Here is a 6209-nt window from a genome sequence, read left to right as displayed (position 1 = left end):
GGGTAGATCCTTTATTGATCATACAATATCTTCGTGTACAAATTCCTATACCCAGAAGAGCCCTAATAATTGTCCCTGGAGACTAAGGACTAAACCAAAGCATAGTTCAGTGTACACAAGATGACTATGATGACCTCATGTCTAAGGATACTTGTACAACTATCACTAAGCGAACAACTGCTGACACGTGAGTGAACTCCATCAGTTGTTCAGCTAGGCGAGTCATGTTTAGTGAACTTATTCTATAATAAGCACCTACATACTAGCTATAATGTCACCACACAAATGTCTATGAGAACAGACATCCTTCATAATGAAGCAAGCATAGTATGTACCGATCTTTGCGGATTATTAATTACCGGTTAGTAATCCTATGACCAGGAACTATTTAAGTTTAGAGTTATCATCTTTTTAGGTCTCACTATTATGATCTCATCATAATCCATAAAAAGCTTTACTCTAAACTATGGTATATCTTATTTAAACACTTAAATAGATAAAGCCCGTAATAAAAACGAAACAAGTCTTTATTAATATCAATAAAATCAAAACAGATTACATAAAGAGTTATTCCTAAATCCTAATACCTGATTGGACTTAGGACATATTCCTTTCAAATCATACGTTGGTGCGTGAGTTTAATTAAACAATAATTAGTCTGAGTCTCTGTGGGAACGAACTAGAAAGTATTCTATATTACTTGCGAACGCGTATACTTGCGTGAATATTAGCGCGTGTTTTCGCCCTAACAAGTTTTTGGCGCCGCTGCCGGGGACTCGGCGTATTTGTTTAGTTTATGTACTTACCATCATTGGTCATTAGGACTCAGTGATTAGGATGTAGTTGTTACTTATTATTTCTGGTTGTGTTTCAGGTACTTAAGTGAGCGTTTATGCAAACTCGTTCTCGTACTCGCAAGAGGACTTTAGATACAGCTTAGGAGACAGACGAAGTTCTTGATATTCCGGAGAAGATAGATTTTGAAGATTCGGATTCGGGAACTGAGCAGAAAGAACCAGTAAACATGGGTGATCGTATTGTTCAGGCTGATCCAGCTCTTATGGACTTTTCTCGGCCCAAAATTGATGATATTCAGTCAAGCATTCTTCATCCGGCTATTCAAGCTAACACCTTTGAAATCAAGTCGGGCACTATTCAGATGGTGCAGAATTCTGTTTCTTTTGGAGGAGCTGCAACTGAAGACACCAACATGCACATAAGGAATTTTTTCGAGATCTGCAGCACTTTCAAGTATAATGGCGTGACTGATGAGGCTATCAAGCTTAGGCTTTTCCCATTCTCACTGAGGGACAAAGCTAAGGACTGGTTACATTCTGAACCAGCTAGGTCCATCACTACTTGGCAAGATCTTGCGCAAAAGTTTCTGGTGAAGTTTTATCCGATGGCAAAGACTGCTACTATGCAGAGTGCTCTTACTCAGTTTGCGCAGCAACCTACGGAATCTATGTGCGAAGCTTGGGAACGCTACAAGGAAATGTTGAGAAAGTGTCCACATCATGGAATGCCCGATTGGATGGTGATCACTGGTTTCTATAATGGTTTGGGGGCCCAATCTCGGCCCATGCTAGATGCAGCAGCTGGAGGTGCCTTGTGGGCCAAAAGCTATACTGAGGCTTATAATCTTATCGAGACTATGGCTGCAAATGAGCATCAAAACCCAACTCAGAGGATGATGCCTGGGAAGGTAGTAGGTATTCTGGAAGTCGATGCAGCCACCGCTATTGCAGCGCAGCTCCAGGCGCTGTCGATCAAGGTTGATTCTCTAGCTATATATGGAGTTAATCAAATAGCTATGGTTTGTGAGCTTTGTGCAGGTTCTCCTGCTACGGATCAGTGTTCTCTTGTCAACGAATCTGTTCAGTATGTGGTGGAAGATTTTCAATGACTCCCACCTTGGCTTTATCCACCTCCAGACCCTTGCTAGAGACCTTATGCCCAAAAATAATGCCTTCATGCACCATAAAATGACATTTCTCCCAATTGAGCATCAAATTAGTTTCCACACACCTTTTGAGCACGGCACGAAGATTATTCAAACATTCATCATACGAATGTCCAAAGATGAAGAAGTCGTCCATGAACACCTCAACATTATTTCCGATCATGTCAGAAAATATAGCCATCATACATCTCTGAAAAGTGGTCGGTGCGCCACATAACCCAAACGAAACTCTGCGAAAAGCAAACGTGCCAAATGGACAAGTGAAGGTAGTCTTTTCTTGATCCTCCGGTGCAATATAGATCTGATTATACCCTGAATAACCATCCAGAAGACAATAATACTCATGACCAGCCAACCTGTCAAGCATCTGATCAATAATTGGAAGGGGGAAGTGATCCTTCCTCGTGGCCTTGTTCAACTTTCGGTAATCTATGCATACTCTCCATCATGTAACTGTTCGAGTGGGGATGAGCTCATTCTTCTCATTTGCTACCACAGTGATACCTCCTTTCTTAGGCACACATTGTACGGGGCTCACCCAAGAACTGTCAGAAATAGGATAAATGATGCCTGCATCCAGCCATATCAGAATTTCTTTCTTCACCACCTCCTTCATGATAGGATTAAGTCTGCGCCGCTGCTCAACATTTGGCTTACTACCCTCCTCTGGCAGAATCTTATGCATACAATATGAAGGGCTGATCACTTTGATGTCTGCTATGGTCCATCCAATAGCTGATTTGAATTCTCTCAAAATCCTTAAGAGCTTGTCTTCCTCACTACCTGAAAGGTCAGATGCAATAATAACAGGTAAAGTAGATGCATCACCTAAAAAAGCATACCTCAAGTGTTCAGGTAATGGCTTGAGCTCCAAGGTAGGTGCTTCCTCAATTGATGGTTTGAGCTTTCCTTCAGCATTCTTGAGGTCATAAGTACCAAGAGATTCAAACGGCATGTCCAGCTTTCGCCTCCAGGGAGAAACATTCAGATATTGTAATTGCTCGTTTCCATCTTCATCATCACTGTCAAAATCCCCCACTAAAGCCTTTTCTAATGCATCAGACATTAGCATATGATCGAGTTCTGAAGTAACCGCAGAATCAATCATATCCACTTTTAAGCACTCCTCATCTTCTGTAGGGAATTTCATTGCTTTGAATACATTGAAGGTCACATCTTGATCCTGCACCCGCATAGTAAGGTCATCCACTTTCACCTTCCTTGAAAGAATACTTTAGTTTGTATTTTATTTTTTAATGTAAATTTATCACGTAACTTAAACTTGAATTTATTAATATTCCGAATTTATTTTTTTTGCAAATAATTAATTAATATAAAATAAGTGGTTGAACCGCAAACCGATCCGTATTAACCGCAAATTCGTCACGGCAATTTACGCGGTTAACCGCAACCGCAACTGCGGTTGCGGATGACAATGACAATTTTCTAAACCGCTCTTTGCCATTTGGTTCGACTTTTACCCCAAAACCGATCTGATCCGAACCGCGTACACCCCTAATTTAAATCTTCATTTACGTTTCCTAAAGTTTTTTAAAATAAGAAATATATCACTGTCCTAAATTTATTTTACAAAATTTAGATATTACATGACATTTTTTAGACTTAGTTGCACGAAATTGGCATAAGTTATAATTGTTTTGCATAAAAATGGCCAATATATAATAATAGACACCCGTATAACTCATGTATAATTTTTTTGCCACCCGGTTGCATTCTGTTAGTTATTTTTAACGGACGTTAGGATTTTTTTTAATTAAAGATGTAATTACACGAAAATGGTCTGAATTATAATTTTTTTGCACAAAAATAATCTATCAGAATGCAATTACAAAAATAATCTATTAGAATGATAGATTATTTTTGTGCAAAAAAATTATAATTCAGACCATTTTCATGTAATTACATCTTTAATTAAAAAAAATCCTAACGTCCGTTAAAAATAACTAACAGAATGCAACCGGGTGGCAAAAAAATTATACATGAGTTATACGGGTGTCTATTATTATATATTGGCCATTTTTATGCAAAACAATTATAACTTATGCCAATTTCGTGCAACTAAGTCTAAAAAATGTCATGTAATATCTAAATTTTGTAAAATAAATTTAGGACAGTGATATATTTCTTATTTTAAAAAACTTTAGGAAACGTAAATGAAGATTTAAATTAGGGGTGTACGCGGTTCGGATCAGATCGGTTTTGGGGTAAAAGTCGAACCAAATGGCAAAGAGCGGTTTAGAAAATTGTCATTGTCATCCGCAACCGCAGTTGCGGTTACGGTTAACCGCGTAAATTGCCGTGACGAATTTGCGGTTAATGCGGATCGGTTTGCGGTTCAACCACTTATTTTATATTAATTAATTATTTACAAAAAAAATAAATTCAGAATATTAATAAATTCAAGTTTAAGTTACGTGATAAATTTACATTAAAAAATAAAATACAAACTAAAGTATTCTTTCAAGGAAGGTGAAACTGGATGACCTTGAGACCGTTGCTCTAACGGAAGAATGCAGCGCTGTGCTGCAGCAAAAGTTACCTCCAAAGCTTAAAGATCCGGGTTACTTCACCATTCCTTGCACCATTGGCAAGTTGTCGTTTGACAAGTGCCTTTGTGATTTGGGAGCAAGCATCAATCTGATGCCATTGTCGATCGTTAAAAAGTTGGATTTCCCTGATCCAAAACCCACCTACATGTCTCTACAATTGGTTGATCGTTCTATTACTTACCCAAGGGGCATAGTGGAGGATGTGCTAGTCAAGGTGGATAAGCTCTTTTTTCCTGCACACTCTGTCATTCTGGATTTCGAGGAAGATAAGAAGATTCCCATAATCTTGGGAAGACCTTTCTTGGCTACTGGCCATACCTTGATAGATGTGCAGAAAGGTGAACTTACTATGCGGGTACAGGATCAAGATGTGACCTTCAATGTATTCAAAGCAATGAAATTCCCTACAGAAGATGAGGAGTGCTTAAAAGTGGATGTGATTGATTCTGCGGTTACTTCAGAACTCGATCATATGCTAATGTCTGATGCATTAGAAAAGGCCTTAGTGGGGGATTTTGACAGTGATGATGAAGATGGAAACGAGCAATTACAATATCTGAATGTTTCTCCCTGGAGGCGAAAGCTGGACATGCCGTTTGAATCTCTTGGTACTTATGACCTCAAGAATGCTGAAGGAAAGCTCAAACCATCAATTGAGGAAGCACCTACCTTGGAGCTCAAGCCATTACCTGAACACTTGAGGTATGTTTTTTTAGGTGATGCATCTACTTTACCTGTTATTATTGCATCTGACCTTTCCAGGGTTGACGAAATCACCTGGGTTGTCCTGATGGTGTTCCTTCCTCCAGAGCTCTAATTGTTCTCCGTGTTTTCGCCATGGTTGTTTTTGTGCTTTCCCACAGACGGCGCCAAATGTTATGGATTAAAAACTAATATATATATATAATTGCTGTATTTAGTACTAAGGAACGTGAGCTTCAAGGCTCAATTTGACTACTCTTGTGTTTCGTGACTCAATCTGCCTTAACAAGATGCCTACGTACCTTGCTGATTGCCAATGATCAAGTCAAAAAACGTAGTTCTGATTTGTGGGGTGAGGCCCCTTATATAGATGTGGGGGTCCTTGAATTGGACTTGGTGTAAGAGACTTGGTGGTCAAGCCTCTGAATTAGGATAGACTTAGTAGTCCTAGGAAGTAGGAAGTTGATTCCTTATCCCATGAGGTTCCTTGGAGGCCAATCTACAAGGATTTATATCACCATTAGGACTTATCTTGATAGCGGTTTTTCTCCCTTATTTATTAATTACGAAATTAATAAATAATCAGGGGTTTGGGCCTTCTTTGTTCCATCAGGCCTGATCTGGTCCATCAGGCCTAATCAACGTGTTAACCTTTTTGGTCTGAATATCATACATCTTCTTATTGGGCCTAGCAGCCCACACCTTGTACAATTAATGTAATATTTAATTATACAATCAGGATTTATTTATCCCTATCAAAAAATGCTTAAAATTAATTTAAATATATTTATATATATTCAAAAAATATAATCTTATTACGTAGATGTTCAAAACAACTTAAAATATTATAAAATTGTTTGTGATAATGACTTGATTGCGTGTCATTTAACTTATGTGTTCATAATAATTCACCGAAATCATCATCTTGTTGTATTAAAAAGAAAATAATTCCATTTTTCTAAGCGTTTTTAAAA

The 6209-nt window shown here is 38.3% G+C and overlaps 1 non-coding gene across 1 annotated transcript; it reads right to left on the bottom strand.

The window, feature by feature from the left end:
• Positions 1-1417: 1417 nt before the first annotated feature.
• On the bottom strand, positions 1418-1524 carry LOC141699085 (small nucleolar RNA R71). The gene has a single exon (XR_012565572.1). It is a non-coding gene; the product is annotated as a small nucleolar RNA R71 (small nucleolar RNA).
• Positions 1525-6209: the final 4685 nt, after the last annotated feature.

Source organism: Apium graveolens, chromosome 11 (assembly GCF_009905375.1).
Source record: "Apium graveolens cultivar Ventura chromosome 11, ASM990537v1, whole genome shotgun sequence".
Lineage (NCBI taxonomy): Eukaryota > Viridiplantae > Streptophyta > Magnoliopsida > Apiales > Apiaceae > Apium > Apium graveolens.
The sequence above is the reverse complement of the archived record's forward strand: the minus strand, read 5'-3'. Positions and strand labels throughout refer to the sequence as shown.